This window comes from Gossypium arboreum, chromosome 9 (assembly GCF_025698485.1).
Source record: "Gossypium arboreum isolate Shixiya-1 chromosome 9, ASM2569848v2, whole genome shotgun sequence".
NCBI lineage: Eukaryota > Viridiplantae > Streptophyta > Magnoliopsida > Malvales > Malvaceae > Gossypium > Gossypium arboreum.
Window position 1 is genome coordinate 75,661,447 of NC_069078.1, and position 19,310 is coordinate 75,680,756.

Here is a 19,310-nt window from a genome sequence, read left to right on the forward strand (position 1 = left end):
CAAAAGACATTTCCTGCAACGGGAGGCTCCAATAATACTCCCAATGTTGTTCAAAACATCTCAGACCTGGGCCACATCCCCGTCACAGTTTGGCTAAACAGTTGGTCTCTCGATAGCTATGCCGAAATACCACCCTCCACTCTCTTCTACAAACACCGCCAATCTCTCCATAGTTAGCTCGTGATGTTTGAAGGAACTGTCACTTGAAAGACAATCATTGTTTTCACTTTCATGACCACTGGTGGAGATCTAATAAAAATAGAAAGCTAGGAAAAGAAACAATCCTCAATTTCTTTTCCAAATCTGATTTTTTTTTTTGAAGACCATAAAGTGTTGGAATTTTAATCAACTTATATATACACACAATACAACTCTATTAATGCTTGCTAGTTTCCTCTCAAAATAGATTATAATTATGTGATATAAATTATAAAAATAATGAAATTTAAAAGCATTTTAAAATAAATAATGAATAATTTGTAATTTGTAATTTATTTTCACCAGCAAGAAAGTTATTTGAAGTGGATAGTTTCCTTTTATTAATATAGTAATTAATATATGTTACCTTTGAAATAAACTTGGTAGAAGTAAATAACATACTAATAAATTCCATTCTTTTTCTAATTAAATTAATATTTCATAACTTATAAAAGTGATTATTTATGGTATAGATTATATCATTTAAACTAATACAGAATTTAGGGAACACATTGTTACTATAAAAACTAAAAACCAAACTTTTGAATTATTTATATTACTAAATTAACTTTTTAAAATAATTTTAAAATAAATCAATAATTAAATAAATTCATACAACAACTCTTAGACCACTTAATTTTGTTCCTTACTAGTGATTGATTAAATCATTTATTTTAGATTTATTATCATTTAATTAGTGTTATAATCATACACCAATTAAAATAAATTTTAATACTATAAATAAATGCATTAACATTCAAGTAGTCACGGGAAATTTTAATTTGTTGTATTACTTATTAGGGTTTATTGTTAGCATTATAATAAGTTACAAGTATCTCAAAATAAATGGAGTGTTAAATTTGTGGTTCTCAATGAAGTATTATTCTTTTGTAGAGGAAATATTGATTCACATTCGAATGAAAATGGCATCGAGAATAGATGAAAGATAAGTTTAACCATTTATGAGATAATTTTATGATATTTAATTTTTATTCAAATTATTTTTAATATTTAAATATCACATAACCAAAATTTAAATATTTGAAATAAATTGACAAACAAGAACAATGTTGATTGAAGATGATAATAATGATGATAGGTAAAAAGCAACAAATTATTTAAATTATTTCTTACCTAGACATAAGAAAATATTTTTACTAGTACATTAAAACTAAAATTTTAAATAAATAAAATACTATAAATATTTAATTATATTCTATAATCATGTTGAATTGATTTAAACTATTATATAAAAAGGTAAATAAAATTATGAATAGATAAAGTACAACAGATATTAAATTATACTTTATATTCATCTTGGATTGTATTTTCATTGCAATTTAAACTATTCAAATTTGTTAATAATTGGAATATTTTATTAATTTAAATTATTTTTACTTAAACATAAAATTATTATTATATAAAAATAGTGAGATTCATCTACACTACAATAAAATTTTAAAAAATACGCTTTTAAATACTTGGATCAGGATTCAATCTATGCTGAAAATTAAACTCCTTTTTCAACAAAAAAAAAAAACTCCTTTTTCTTTCATAAATATATTTAATTATTTACCCCAAGGAAATCATCATCTTCTATTAATCCCTAGTAAAAATATTTATTATCAAATATGAAAATTTTAATTAAAATTATAATTAAATTTGTATTATTTTATCAATGATGTCATTTCCTTTTAGTTAATTTTTACTTATGAAATCCAAATTAATTCCTATTTTAACTTAAAACCTTTATTGTCTTTTGCCTTCAACCACAATAAAATGGAGTTTTTTTTGTTAATAATTTGCCTTTGATAAAATAGTGCCAAATGTATTTTTATATTTTCATTATTGAAAATAAATTTTATTTCTATTTACCAAATATTTTTAAATTTCAAAAACCAAAGAATTAGAAATTGAGATGCTAAATTTCAAAAATAGAGATTAAAAGCATAATTAAATCCAATGTATCTAAACCACATCCAAATCCAATGTATCTAACTTTTAAAATTACGGTACACCAAAATATAAACTAATTCATTTATCTTATTCCAATTCATGCGATTTGAAATCGTTGATTATTATTATTATTATTATTAAAATCCTTCATTATTCTAATTTGTTTGACTTTTTGAAATTATTATTTTGGTCAAATCAATTAGGGCAACTTATATATACTAGCCCTTACTTTATATAATATAAAAATCAATTGATGATATGAAAAGACACAATTTGTTAACAAGATCATATTAGTAGGCATTTCACTATTCCATGATTACATTTTGTTGTGTAATTAAAAGGGTCAACAAATATGTAAAGGTTGAGTAGAGAAAAAACCCTCATCAAATCCAAATTTCAGTCTAGGCCAATTAAATTGGTTTATAATGTACGAAATCGAATTGAATTTTATTTTTATTTAATATATAATTATTTTTAATTTTATGATATAAAAATAAATATTTTATATTTAAAATAATAAAAATAATTTAGAAGTTCTTGAAAATTTATTGCTTTTACAAATATTTATAAAAATAACCTTCAAATTTTGTTAAATAATATACAAAAGCTATAAAACAAATCTTATTTTATCAAAATAAGTCTAAAAATATTAAAATAAAAATTAATATGAAAAATAGAAAACCGGATCAAGCTAAACTAAATTATGATTGACGATTTAAATAATTTAAAAAACCTTGACCAAATCGAACCGATATCACCCCTATGTAAAGGAGATGTTGTTTGCCAGTTGGTTGGGCACTTATTCGTTGAAGTCAATTTGTTAAGGTAGCGTTTGGGAACTAATATTTCAGGATTTAGAATTGGCTTTCAAAAATAGTGTAAATTGAGTAATAAATTATTTGAAAATATCACAATTTTCAAATTCATGGATTTATTAGAAGCTTATTTAGTAATGAATTTGAAATCTTTAAAATATTTTTGGATTTGACAAATCCATGTTTTTATACTTTTTCTAATATATGTTAGATTGAATCTCAATTAATTTGTCTAGTTCATTCTTAAAATTTACATAATTGAAATCCAAATCCGAATTTTCAAATCTAAGTTTCCAAACGGAGCATTAAAAAATTATGTCAAAGTTTACAACCTAAGTTTTCTCCCTCACACTACGGTAGAACCGATACCTAATTCTATATATATATATATAGAAAGGTCTTCTCGTCTTGACACATGTATTACCTTTGGTTCTTTATTTTAATTTTGTGTTTTCTTTTTTTACTAATATTTTAAAAGAACTAATTTATGTGATAACTTATTTAGGATTTGTATCGAATTCATTGAAAATAAATGTCGAGACCATTTTTAAATCGAGTTTTGGAAAATGGGAATCGACTTTATAAAAAAACGAAAATGGGAGTCGCCACCAATCTTTTTAGGTGTGATTGGATTACCTCTAAAACATTTTGTTTTAAAATCATTAGTTTTGGTCTACGAAATCAAGAAAACGGGTCCGAGAGTCGGTTACGAACGAGGAAGGATTAGCACCCTCGTAACGCCCAAAAATTGGTACCTAATTGATTATCAAGTGTCTTTAATGTCAGAATTTTGAAAGTTCTAAGATACAATCCTCTTTTATTTAGAATGTTTTGATTTGAAAATTTTAGGTTCGCTTATTTCAAACGAGTCAAAATATCACATCCAGTAAGTTAGGAAGCAATATTTTAAAACTTTTGAAGCTAAGCTTGTCTTTTGAAAATTTCTATTTCGAAACTACAAAACATCATATCCAGTAAGTTAGGACACCATGTTCTGAAATTCCAAAATAGTTGTTTGTATTTTGAAATTTTCAAAAATACTTAGAAGGGTGCTAGACTATCGAAATCAATGAGAGTTGCAACCCAGTAAGTTAGGGCACTACTTTTCTCGAAGCTTCCAAATACCAAACATTGCCTTTTTATTTTTTGAAAACTTGGAACGTTTTTAAATTGATGCATGATGTAACGCCCCAATTTTCGGGAATCCTGTGAATGTTGGCATAGGTTTAATTATGTTAGTGGGCCTCTAGAAAGCCCAAGCTGAAGATAGAACCCGGCAATTTTAGTTAATTTTTGTTCCGTAACAAAAAGGGGGTGAAATTATGAAATAGAATCTATGTGAAAATGTTTGAAAATGCTATAGGCTAAATTGAAGTGGCCAAATAAATAGGAGTGCAAAATAGGAGGATTTGCATGACAAACCTCCCATTTTACATGAAGAGGCCAGCCATCATGTTGTTGTAGACAAAATGTGCACTTGATATCCATAATTTATGGTACAAATTGATAATAGGTTAGGTAAATGTTCCATGATAATGGGTTAGGTAAATGTTTCATGATAAGAATTTCATGTCTTTTGTATTAAAGAATTAAATGGATGAAATATGAAGTTTTATTAAAAGAAAAAGGGGTGAAAAGAACAAAATTTTGTCCATCTTTGTTCATCATAGCTGAAAGTTAGAGAAGAGAAAGGAGAGGAGAAAGCTCTTGAGTATTCGGTCATTAGGAGGAGGAAAATTGAAGGTAAGTTCTTGGTACCTTGCTTCTTATTTTGAGGTTCATGAGTTCATCTTGATTCTACCTTAACTCTTGAAGCATATTTTGGTTTTTAGTTGTGTTGTGAGCATTTAGTCATGAATTAAAATGAAGGAAATGGTTGTTGTTTCATGTTCTTTTGATGAAAAATGGAAGATAGGTGAAGTTGAGCCAAACAAATGAGCATGCATGTGCCTTAGATGTTAAAGGGAAAAATCAGCTAACATGTTGTGCTTTAAAATGATGAAATGAAGATTATACTTAAGTAAAATCATAGATATGTGATGATTGATTGGTGATATACATGTTTAAATAACATGCATGCAAGGTATGTGTGAAAGAGTGATTTGGTAATAAATCTGCTTGGGACAGCAGTAGTAACGTGACTTTGGAAAATCACCATAAATTGTGGGAGATGAATAAGAAGCTGAATAAATTATGTAATTAAAGCTTATTGAGTCTAGTTTCTAATGAAATAAACAAGAACATATTTTGAATTCTGTAAAATGTGAAATTTGATTCGTAATGAAAAGTGGTCAGATTAGTCAAATAGTGAAACATGGGAAACTTTGAGAAAAATCTGGTATTGATTGGCTAAACCAAAAATTCTGAAAATTTTATGGATAGAAGATATATGAGTTTATTTTCAAGGAAAATTAACGGAACTTGATTTGGAGTTTTGTAGCTCCAGTTATAAATAATTTAGTGACTGTTGCTCAGGAAGACAGCTTGCAGTGAAATTATGATTATGTGGTAAACATTGACAAAAATTTATTAATGAGTTGCTTATTGATTTCTTATAAGCTTACTATGATCTGTAGGTGTGGTTGGCCGAATATTGTAAGGGGTTAATACGTAGTTCGTATCTGAATAGTTGATTAACGTGTTAGTAATCCAATTGTAGGCGGTTCGTGTGTGGATCTCGTTAGCATATTGTCGCAAACAGGTGTGTAACTAACACCCTCTTTCTTAGTCTGGACCGGCAAAAGTCGAAAAGCCGAAATGCCGAAAACCGTATTTTGTAGATTTGAAAAGCGAATGCTCGTGAGGTAAATCGATTAATATTTTTGGTAAACTGCAAAATTTGGACTGCAAAGTGCATGATTTCTGTGCCCTCGATATTTTTGGGCTTAATGGGCCAAAATTGGAATGATGGGCCAACAGGCCCAATTTGGTAAGAACCCTCGGTCGTGATTCTGTTAGTACTTGAAAGGTAGGAATATGCATGAAAAACCCTAAAATAGATAAATTACTGAAATACCTTTAAAAGTGGAAAATTTATAGTTTTACCCTTAGGAGATAAATTACCGAAATACCCCTAGGGTTAAATTGACCTAAATGCATGTTTGACTGTTGTTATTCACTGCATGCCATGTTGTTATTATCTGATGCATGGGATTGGGATATTGACGGAGGAAGTACTGAAAGTGGCTTGTCCACGTACTGGAGGCTTTGCCTCAATTTACTGTTAACTGAGCAACAAGGTTGCAACTGTGGAGTGTTGGGCTGGGTGGGTTGAGCTATTCCCCACATGGAGTGTATGGCTGGTACGGGTGGAGTGTAGTGGTTGGTGGGTTGAGTAGTCTCCCCAAATGGGCTTGCATATGTTTATTGATGTTGCATGTATTTTGAAATGGGCCTATGGGCCATATCATTATCTGAATAAGGGACTAAGGCCCGGTTTATTGTGTCTGAAAAGGGCTCGGCCCATATACTGTTATTACTGAATGGGCTTAGGCCCAATAGGCTTGAGTGACTTGGGCTTTGAATGGGTTTCCTTACACATCGAGTTTCCCAAACTCACCCTTTTATTTTCATCCACGCAGAAATCCCCAACCATAGTGGGCTTGGAGTTGTGAGGAATTCGAGTGGCCACCGCTCGAAAGTTTGATTTTCTTCCGTGAATGGACATCCTTTTATTTACGTTTGAAGTTTTGTGTTTTAAATGTAATAAGGCCACTTAATTATTTTTGATGGTTTTAATATGTATTACTAAGATAGGTATTACTTATTTTAAGCTGTTGAAATTGGATAGCTTTAGGCGCGTTTTCAAAAACAACAATTGATTTCAAAATAACACGACAACAAATAAAGCTTCCAATTAAAGTATTTTCCAAAATTAATCAATTTTCCTAAAATGACTTAATCAAATCGGTTTCTAGAAATATCCATGACGTTAAGGTGTGGCAATGGCGGTATGCATGTCAGGATTGGATCCGAAGGAAGCTTGGTATAGCGATCAGATGGACTCACCACCTCTTTTCCGGTTTCCTCTGGGTGCGACTTCCATTCACTTTAACCTTTAATGAATTAATCTTTTGAACATCAAGTACGATTTTTTGGACTTAGAATGGAAAATTTTTTTTTACGTTTTTAATGTGGCATGCCGGATCCGGCTATAACTTCTGGGCCGGGTTTGGGGTGCTACATTTAGTGGTATCAGAGCCTAGGTTACAACAACTCGGCTGTGGAATGGGTTTACAAAAACAAAGATTTTTGAAAGCGAAAATTTTATAAAGAATGCGAAAAACTTGATTTTCAAAATTTAGATCTTTAGAAGGTGGCATTCCGAATCTCCGGCTCAAGCACGTAAGTATTACTCGAACTCTTCGAATATTTTTCGACTTATCTATCATCTTTGAAATCCTTTGGGATACTCTAGATAGGATGATCTGAAACCATAGGAAAATCGATAAGAGATCAAAGCGTAGCTAGACTTGATTCTGGAAACAAACTCGAACTCTTTTCGATTCATAAAACATACGTAATAAACACTTTGGAATATTAATTGATGCATAAAATTGTAATCAAGATAAATCGATATGAGTCTGAAAGCTACTCGGGGAAGAGGTCGTGGTCGAGGCCGAGGTAGTACTCAATTTGGATCTTCGTCTTGAACACATACCCTTTGGAGTAGCACGACCACCACCGACGGATGAGAATGGGCCGTATGATAGAGCCGCCAAGGATGATGCCTGTAATGAGCAATGCTTCGTGTTCGGAAAGGGTTGCGGAGCAAGTTCGCAACGAAATTGAGGATCTATTTCTAAATGACTTGGGACTAACGGAACGAAGATCTTTAAGGGCGTGTCTGGTATAGCCCTGAATGTGGCGGAATATTGGTTGGAGGCCACAGAACGGATTATGGACGAGTTGGACTGCTCTGAGGAGATTGTGAGTGGGGTATCTGTACTAAGTCATTTGAGTCACTTTCGGTTAGGGTAGACAAAGCGTATAGGGATGTACCCTTAGAAACTCAAGGTAAGATTTTCCTGGAGATCGATGGAGTTACTGTTCGGAGAGTTTGATCTCATTTTGGGAATGGGTGGCTTGTTAAGCATAAAGCGACTCGGATTGTCTTTGTTAAGCGAATGGTGTTAAGGACCACAAAGGATGAGGAGGTTATGGTGATAGGTGAGCGAAGGGATTATTTGTCCAATGTGGTATCGGCATTAAGAGTCGAGAAGTGGATTCAGAAAGGTTGTGAGGCCTATTTGGCATTTGTAAGTCAGTCGGAAGAGGAGGGACTGACAGTGGATAAGGTTAGGACCGTAAAGGAGTTCCAAGATGTTTTTTTGGAGGAGCTTCCAAATTGCCTCCGAACCAAGAAGTTGAGTTTGGAATAGATTTGTTGCCTGGAACGGCGCCCGTGTCCATCGCACCGTATAGGATGGCACCGAAGGAGTTAGTGGAGTTAAAGGCTCAAATTTAAAAGTTGTTGGATAGGGGTTTCATTAGGCCAAGCGTATCTCTATGGGGAGCACTGGTGCTATTCGTGAAGAAGAAGAATGGTACAATGCGGATGTGCATTGATTATCACCAGTTGAACAAACTGACGATTAAAAATAAGTATCCACTGCCAAGGGTTGATGATTTATTTGACCAACTTAGAGGAGCTTCGGTATTTTCCAAGATTGACCTTCGATCTGGATACCATCAGTTAAGGGTAAAGGAAGTGGATATTCATAAGACAGTATTCAGGACTCGGTATGGTCATTACGAGTTTCTGGTTATGCCATTTGGACTGACGAACGCTCTTGCAGCATTTATGGATCTGATGAATCGCGTGTTCCAACCATTTTTAGATCAATTCGTAGTCGTCTTTATTGACGATATCCTGGTATATTCTGAAACTGAAGCGAAACATGATGAGCATCTCCGTATAGTGCTACAAGTGTTAAGGGAGAAGGAACTCTTTGTGAAGTTTAGCAAGTCTGAACTTTGGTTGAGGGAGGTAACCTTCTTAGGATATGCGGTCTCTGCCGAAGGGATTAAGGTGGACCCTCGAAAGATTGAAGCAATTTTGGAGTGGAAGCCACCTAAGACGGTGTCGGAAATACGAAGTTTCCTAGGATGGCAGGATACTCTGAGAAGGTTTGTGGAAGGTTTTTCTGTGATGGCAGCACCTCTGACAAAACTCATAAGAAAAGGAGTACCGTTTGTATAGACTGAGAAGCAGCAGGAAGCTTTTGAGAAGTTGAAGAAAGTTCGACTAAAGCACTGTGTTGATTCAAATGAGTCAGGAAGGATTTTAGTGTGTATGATGGACGCATCACACGTGGGTTTGGGCTACGTGTTAATGCAAGAGGGTAAGGTGGTTGCATATGCATCACGACGACTTAAGCCTCATGAAGGAAACTATTTGACTCATGATTTAGAGTTGGCGTGAGTGATATTTGCACTTAAGATTTGGAGACATTACTTGTACGGAGAAAGGTGTATTATATACACCGACCATAAGAGTCTTAAGTATTTGTTGACTCGAAGGAGCTGAACCTTAGGCAAAGGAGATGGATTGAGTTGCTTAAGGATTATGACTGCTCGATCGAGTATCACCCAAGTAAGGCTAATGTGGTAGCCGATGCTCTAAGTCGTAGAGTCAGATTCGATCCGAGAGCAATGTTTGCTCGTCGAGTCTGTATGATGATGGAAGTCTATTGGCTGAGTTACAAGTGAGGACAACCTGGTGGATCAGATTAAGGAAAACAGTTGAACGATGAGTCTTTGGTCGCTCGTTTTCAACAAGTTAAGGAAGGGGAAACTTCTGAGTTTGGGAGCCAGAAGAGACGATGCAACTGCAATACCCTCATCTGTTTGGATTAGGTAAATTTCGAGGACGAAATTTCTTTAAGGAGAGTAGAGTTGTAACGCCCCAATTTTTGGGAATCCTGTGAATGTTGGCATAGGTTTAATTATGTTAGTGGGCCTCTAGAAAGCCCAAGCTTAAGATAGAACCCGGCAATTTTAGTTAATTTTTGTTCCGTAACAAAAAGGGGGTGAAATTATGAAATAGAACCTATGTGAAAATGTTTGAAAATGCTATAGGCTAAATTGAAGTGGCCAAATAAATAGGAGTGCAAAATAGGAGGATTTGCATGACAAACCTCCCATTTTACATGAAGTGGCCAGCCATCATGTTGTTGTAGACAAAATGTGCACTTGATATCCATAATTTATGGTACAAATTGATACAAATTGATAATAGGTTAGGTAAATGTTCCATGATAATGGGTTAGGTAAATGTTTCATGATAATGGGTTAGGTAAATGTTTCATGATAAGAATTTCATGTCTTTTGTATTAAAGAATTAGATGGATGAAATATGAAGTTTTATTAAAAGAAAAAGGGGTAAAAAGAACAAAGTTTTGTCCATCTTTGTTCATCATAGCTGAAAGTTAGAGAAGAGAAAGGAGAGGAGAAAGCTCTTGAGTATTCGGTCATTAGGAGGAGGAAAATTGAAGGTAAGTTCTTGGTACCTTGCTTCTTATTTTGAGGTTCATGAGTTCATCTTGATTCTACCTTAACTCTTGAAGCATATTTTGGTTTTTAGTTGTGTTGTGAGCATTTAGTCATGAATTAAAATGAAAGAAATGGTTGTTGTTTCATGTTCTTTTGATGAAAAATGGAAGATAGGTGAAGTTGAGACAAACAAATGAGCATGCATGTGCCTTAGATGTTAAAGGGAAAAATCAGCTAACATGTTGTGCTTTAAAATGATGAAATGGAGATTATACTTAAGTAAAATCATAGATATGTGATGATTGATTGGTGATATACATGTTTAAATAACATGCATGCAAGGTATGTGTGAAAGAGTGATTTGGTAATAAATCTGCTTGGGACAGCAGCAGTAACGTGACTTTGGAAAATCACCATAAATTGTGGGAGATGAATTAGAAGCTGAATAAATTATGTAATTAAAGTTTATTGAGTCTAGTTTCTAATGAAATAAACAAGAACATATTTTGAATTCTGTAAAATGAGAAATTTGATTCGTAATGAAGAGTGGTCAGATTTGTCAAACAGTGAAACATGGGAAACTTTGAGAAAAATCTGGTATTTTATTGGCTAAACCAAAAATTCTTAAAATTTTATGGATAGAAAATATATGAGTCTATTTTCAAGGAAAATTAACGGAACTTGATTTGGAGTTTTGTAGCTCCAGTTATAAATAATTTAGTGACTGTTGCTCAGGAAGACAGCTTGCAGTGAAATTATGATTATGTGGTAAACATTGACAAAAATTTGTTAATGAGTTGCTTATTGATTTCTTATAAGCTTACTATGATTTTTAGGTATGGTTGGTCGAATATTGTAAGGGGTTAATACGTAGTTCGTATTTGAATAGTTAGATTAACGTGTTAGTAATCCAATTGTAGGCGGTTCGTGTGTGGATCTAAATCAAGATATCGTCATAAACAAGTGTGTAACTAACACCTCTTTCTTAGTCTAGACCGCAAAAGTCGAAAAGCCAAAATGCCGAAAACCGGTATTTTGTAGATTTATGAGTGTGCGAATGCTCGTAAGGTAAATCGATTAATATTTTAGGTAAACGCAAAATTTGGACCGCAAAGTGCATGATTTACGTGCCTTGATATTTTGGGCTTAATGGGCCAAAATTGGAATGATGGGCCAATGGCCCAATTCAGAAGAACCCTCAGAGTGATTCTGTTAGTACGTGAAAGGTAGGAATATGCATGAAAAACCCTAAAATAGATAAATTACTGAAATACCTTTAAAAGTGGAAAATTTACGTTTACCCCTAGGAGATAAATTACCGAAATACCCCTAGGGTTAAATTGACCTAAATGCATGTTTGATGTTGTTATTCACTTGCATGCCATGTTGTTATTATCGATGCATAGGATGGGATATTGACGGAGGAAGTACTGAAAGTGGCTTGTCCACGTCTTGGAGGCTTTGCCTCAATTTATCGTTAAGCGAGCAGCAAGGTTGCAAGCGTGGAGTGTTGGTGCAGGTGGGTTGAGCTATTCCCACATTGAGTGTATGGCTGGTACGGGTGGAGTGTAGTGGTTGGTGGGTTGAGTAGTCTCCCAAATGGGCTTGCATATATTCTTGATGTTGCATGTATTTTGAAATGAGCCTATGGGCCATCTTATTATCTGAATAAGGGCTAAGGCCCAGTTTATTGTAATCTGAAAAGGGCTCGCCGAGTACCACTATTACTGAATGGGCTTAGGCCCAATAGGCTTGAGTGACTTGGGCTTTGAATGGGTTTTCCTTACACTTGAGTTTCCCCAAACTCACCCTTTTATTTTCATCCACGCAGAAATCCCCAACCATAGTGGGCTTGGAGTCGTGAGGGAATTGAGTGGCCACCCGCTCGAAAGTTTGATTTTCTTCCGTGAACTGGACATCCTTTTATTTACGTTTGAAGTTTTGGGTTTTAAATGTAATAAGGCCACTTAATTATTTTGATGGTTTTAATATGTATTACTAAGATAGGTATTACTTATTTTAACTGTTGAAATTGGATAGCTTTAGGCGCGTTTTCAAAACGACAATTGATTTCAAAATAACACGACAACAAATAAAGCTTCCGAATGAAAGTATTTTCCAAAATTAATCACTTTTCCTAAAAATGACTTAATCAAATCGGTTTCCTAGAAATATCCATGACGTTAAGGTGTGGCAATGGCGTATGCATGTCTAGGATTGGATCCGAAGGAGCTTGGTACTTAAGCAATCCGATGGACTCACCACCTCTTTTCCGGTTTCCTACCTGGTGCACAGCTTCCATTCGATTTAACCTATAATGAAATTATCTTTAAAACACTAAGTAAGTTTTTCTAGACCAATAATATAAAATGTTTTGAACGCATGTCGGATCTGGTCATAACGTCTGGGCCGGGTTTGGGGTGTTACACATGAGGAATCATATTACATTATAAATCATGCATGATAACATATTCTCGTAACAGGTAAATAAAACATGCATTTAAACAATATGATAGCAATAATATAAAGATCATACATTAGATACATTAAAAAATAATAAATATAGCAAATCTCAACAACATACGTACAAAGATACACATAGCATATATTGAAGATAAATAAGCAAAACATACAAACATACAAAGTAATAATTAATTTAAAAATGATGCATGATATACAATTTAATATATAAACAAAAAAATAGTAATATAATATCAATGTACATGTTCATAAAATACAACATCAAACAATAATTATAAAATAACATTTAATACATAAATGATATATACAATATAAAAATATATAAAAGAATTAGTATATATAAAAATATAAAATAAGGTGAGTAATTGTTAACAAAATATACATATAATACAAATAAAAATATGATATTTAATAATAACTTTAAAGTAGTATTTAATATACAATATATAATAACAAAAAATTATAAAAGAATAATAATTATATATAAAATAAAAAATATATTGGTTTAAAAAATAATATATAAAATAAAAAGTATGTAAAAGAATTTATATTTATAATAAAATAATTATATAATATATAAAAATATCAGTTTAAAATGAAATAACACATAATAAATAAATAAATAAATAATAATGAAATATGTATATAATATGAGTTAAAAACATAATTTAATAATAATAATTTACAAATTTTAAAATTATAAATAATATAATGAATAATATAAAACATAAATAATATAATAGATAATATACGATATATATAATAAAAATAATATAATAAGTAATATATAATAAAATAAAAATAAAAATATAATAAATGTTATATAATAAAATATAATATAAATACATAGGAAAATAATATATGATAAATAAATTTTTTATATAAATATATAAATAGTATTTTAATAATAATATATGTATAGTTTTTAAAATAAATAAATTATATATAAAAAATAACAAAATTTAAAATAATAAAGAAAGGGTTAAAATTAAATTTAAATAAAATTATAAGGCTAATTTAAAAAATGAAATAAATTTAATTAAAAAAACTGAAAATGCAGAAGGACTAAAGGAATAAATACCCCTTTAGTAAAAAAAAAAAGGCGGATCTCTAAATGGACCGGGTCGGGTAATCGGGTTGGCCCCAAAACGACGTCGTTTTGGGGCCCTTCTGCACACTACGAAACGGCGCCGTATAGGGGTGCTTTAAAAACCAATTTTCTTTCCAAAAACTTTCATTTTCACCTCTTCCTAAAAAAAAACTCAAAAAAATGCTCTCAAAAGCCTGCCTGTCCTCAGAGCTCTGATCGAACTCCGATCATCGGGCCTCGCCGTCCTACGCCGTCTCCGCCACCGTTCACGATGGTCGAAGTTCCCAAAAGTGAGTTTTACGCTCCTTAAAGCTTCCCAAAGCCCAATCCGACGGTAATATCCCCTTTCCTTTCTATTTTAAAAGTGCTTTTGCCTCAAAAACGATTCAAATCTTTGAAATAAAAAAAATGAAAAATAGAAAAGGGAACGAAAAGTAATCTCTGAAAATCACCTTAGATCTGATTTTAATTACTTGTATATGTGTAATATCCGTGTCTGTTTTACACTGTTTGTCTCTGGTATATGCGATCTTTGAGCCCCCAAAAAAAAAACCATCCCCTACATCCTTTCGATCCGGGCTTTTTATAGCCACTGAAAAAGAAAAAGAAAAATATTTACAATCTTTGATTTATTTCCTGCCATATTTGTTTCGTTTTTGTCGTTTTCTTTCCATTTTTGCAGGTGTTCGAGGAGAGTAGACCACCGGCATTGATTTGCGCGCCGATTACGGCATAACACGGAGCCTAGAATCACGGCACCGATGAAGGGTAGCTGAAATGACGAGATTTGAAGAGGCACAACTCTTGGGGTACTTGCGGCGCGAAGCTTCTGGAAACCCTAGGGTTTCCAGATTCTATTTAGGCGTTGGGCCTTGTTAATTTTGGGCCGTTGAGTTGTTTCAAGGGTGTAATGGGTATAGGGTAGTGGTAGGCTTACGGGGTTGTAACCGGGTTCTAGGTTAACTAGGTATTACCTTGTAATTGGGCCTCGGGTAGACTTAAATTTTTGGGCTCTGTATATGGACTATTTAAAACAGTAAACATTCATTTATTTTTTATTTTTTTGTTTAAGGCCGGCAAATTTAGGTTATTACAATAAATTTAATTTTTATTAAAGAGATTATTATATACAATAATTCAAAACTTGATTTAATATAACTAAAAGTATTTTATTAATTATTTTTAATTTTATTGAAAAAAGTAAAATAAAATTTCCTAAAAATAAAATAATAAATTTAAAGGGTTGATATGCATGTTAACTAAAGAGTCAATTAAAATTTGTATTAGACCCTTGAGAAAAATACTATAGAGTACATTTTGTTAATTATTTATAGTACTTGTTTGACCCGTACTTAATCCATATTTAAAGTAATTGATTCACGTGGGTTAATTTAAAATTCATATTTAACCTAATAAAGAAACAAAGCTAAAATAGTTATATATTTTTTTAATTTTAAATTACTTACATGTTTAAAATTTATACTCCAAATAATTGTTTCTTCTAAATGATATAATATAAAGGATTTGTTCCAACGTATTCATTTAATATCATTAACTTTTCAATTGAAATATCTTGTGGATATATATAATTTATTTTTCTTTTTATATTATAAGATAATGGTTAAATTTTAATTAAAATGTTGCCACCAATTTTCTTTAAACACTATTCCAAAAAAATTATTTTATCATGATAAGTTTGAACGTGTGTTTTAAGAAAAAATCCATATAAATATTTTTAATTTTTTTTTACTATCAAGTGAATTTTTTTAATTTCAAAATAGCACACTAAAAATTTTAGTAGAAAAATTTTAACAATTCTAATACCTAAATTTTTTAATTGAAGGTATAGAAATTAAGTTCTAAAAATAAAAATAAAAGATTAAATTCCATATATATATATATAAAGTCTGTAAAGACTTAAAGTAATTTTAATTTTAATATTTATAATTTATTACAAGCCAACAACCTAACGCAAAGTGTACGTTAGAACTACACCAATACGTATTATAAAATATTTATAACACTCCCCCATTGGATGTCAATTGGTAGATTATGTAGCTCGTTAAAACCTTATTAAGATAAAAATCTTATGGAAAAAAAATTCCTAATGAAAGAAAAAGAGTATACATATCTATAATACGCATTAATATATTGCCTCATTAAAAATCTTAGTAGGAAAACCTAATGGGACAAGACCTTGGTTAAAGAAAAAAAGAGTACAGCGCGTTTTTACTCCCCTTCATGACAACATCACATAATATCTCATATTCTACCATTGAATCTTGAATACTAACTTTTTAAATGATCACTTGAACAAATTTGCTAAACCTCCATATCACCATTCTTTTGAAAGTCGTGAGAGAGGAAAAATTTTGAGAAAATATATTTTGATCTCTTCAAGAGTTTCAACATTACTTATAACAAACTTTGATCATGATCATTCTATACTAATACATATGTTCAAATTAATTCATATAAATATTTACACAAACATATTGAACAATTTTCTGAGATTTTCTATATGCTTACAATATTCTAAATCCTTCAAGGATTTTAATATAAGTTTCCACTATATAGTTATTCATATAAAGATTGTAACAACAATTATAAGATCCATGTTAAATTTTTCATGATCTGCCAAACTAATAAGATATTTAAAGGTTATTACATCCACCACAGAAGAATATCTTTCATAATCAATGCCAAGACTTGGCGAAAAACTTCATCTTGCTTATTTTGTTTTCAGAAAATTACTCATTTGTACCTTTATTAGCTTTATACCTTTAGATGTTTAGACTGTTGGTCCAGAAACTTCACAATTTAATTCTACTTGAATTGCGTCTTTCCATTTTGGTCAATCTATTTCATGTTTGTCTTTCTTAACAAATTTATTCAAGATCCTTATTATTTAAACAATATTATTGCATGCAAAATTATTGTCGACAACTTTTCATTATTGGTTCCGCATTTTCTCGTATTGGTATAACTTATTGAGATATCTTTATTTTCACTATTTTCATCTTCAATTCCAAGTACATGAATCTTTTTTGAAGTTTTAGTAATTAGTTATGTATTAAGTTTCTTCAGGAGCACTTGCCTCCACTATATAACCATTTAGGTTTATTATTTTCTTTTGCAAAAATTTTCATCTTTGGAGTCAATCGGACTACCATGCTTTAGGCATGCATTACCTTCAATTAGTTTAACAAGTTATCCTATTGGGGCTTCAATTCAAATAAAAAAAAATTAGTTGATATATAACAATTGATTATTTTCATCAAGCTAGTAAATGCATCTAGCAGTTAAGTTGTAATAAAGTGAATTATTTTTTTGAAATTTTGGTTCAAATTATTTTCTATGAGAATCAAGATAATAATAATTTATTTAAGCAATTTATTTTACCGAATTATTATTTCTTTCCTCCTAATGTTGGGAAAATTATCAAATCAAAATGCAAATCATGTCATAATTGAACCTCCAATTCGTTCAAGACATTTATTAATAAGAGGAGACTCATAATTAATATATAGTCCCAACTTTCTTTGAATACACATTTTGTGGATTGTGGTGGAGCAACTTAAACATATTTTGCATATTCAAAAATTCTAAAAATGGTTGTATTTGGCTCCTGACCAAAAGCCAATTGTAATATAGAGTATTTATCATAACTTATGGCATGAAGTGTACAAGTGTCGATTCATATATACTATCATATCCTTATACAAAAGTTTTATTCTCACAAAATTTTGTTTAACTACTAACTGGAGGCATTTAGTCATTAATTTTGTTAAACCATTTTATACGTCTAGGCAGTAGGCTTTGTGATAGTTATTCGCACTAAAAATCTAGCATACAATGAGCATTTAAAGCCTAAGAAATAAACTCGCCAACACTAGTAAGAATTGTCTCGATTGCATAATCTGAAAGTTCTATTCTTAAACAAATCATTAACAAAATAATCTCGCAAATAACAGGTTGCGCATTTAGAACTCACATGTGATTATCTTGTGGATGCATCTACTAAAATCATATCAAAACATCCACTTGCTGGATAAAATGGGCTCATATTTTTTTCAGAAACGCAAGAGGTTCAATTTCAACTTTTGCTAGTGAGGTTTTAATAAATCCTCTTTAAGAATAAGCAACATTTGATAAATGAAGAATTTTCAAGTTCTTTAATAAATATCAATGTAAATTCTTATGTTGTCGCATAATTATTGATCGAGATGGTTTAACCAAGCATGCCAATTAATAAATATATTTGGACTAGTAAACTTCTGATTTACTATGCATGTGATTCAACATTACTAATGTAAACTCTTGGTTTACCATCTCATGTGATCTAACCATACTAATATATACATAGAATAAACTGGAGGATAGATGATAATTTTTCAATACAAAATTTTTACCCAATATAATAGGTGTAATATATAGAAATCAATCATCTCATCGTCTATAGTCTCAAATTATATCTGTTACAATGTATTTCCTTTTAAAACAGGATAATTTCTTTGAAATTGACTAGAACACAATGTATTAATTATCACTTTGTTTCTTTAGATAACAATATATTAGCTCTTCCAGATCCTTGAATTAATATTGTATTATGAAATATTAACATGGTTCATTACCACATTGAACAAATGTTAACAATATATTAGCTCTTCTAAAGCCTTAAATTAATTTGGAACCATCAAAGATTGGTTTGTTTCATTACCAAACAAAAAAAAATGTTATCCCTAAGGATAGTATACATTCTTGTATTGTCTACAAGACATATGTTTCCTTCATTTTAAGGAATACTAATTGAATAATAAAATTCTAAAGTGCACAACAAGTGCATAATCAACGACTTTTTATACATAAATTGTCTCTCTTCTTTGAAGGGTTAAAATAAAAACTCTTGTTGTTTTCTTATTTATCTCTATGTTTCCATTTCTAGTAATGAATAACAAATAAATTACATTAACAAGTTCCTCAATATGAAAAATAGAAATCCTAAAAATTTACACACTAGCATTTAAAATGAACATCATCATAAAGACAATGTCAATATCCATTTATTATTTAGATTCATCACGATCATCAATCTGACATGCTAAATTTGATTCAACATCATTCTTATTTTTAGTTCCTACATTTTCTCCCTTCCATTTGATGGAATCTTGATAGAGTTTAATTAAATGTTTAGGCATACGATAGATATGCAACCAATGGCCTTCGATAACATAAGTTATTTGCACTCCTTGAAGGGTGCTCTTGGGAATTCTTGT

General features: G+C 31.1%; 1 long non-coding RNA gene across 1 annotated transcript; it reads left to right on the plus strand.

The window, feature by feature from the left end:
* Window positions 1-14,182: 14,182 nt before the first annotated feature.
* Window positions 14,183-15,092, plus strand: LOC108456288 (uncharacterized). The gene is made up of 2 exons (XR_001866884.2): window positions 14,183-14,368; window positions 14,717-15,092. It is a non-coding gene; the product is annotated as an uncharacterized LOC108456288 (long non-coding RNA).
* Window positions 15,093-19,310: the final 4,218 nt, after the last annotated feature.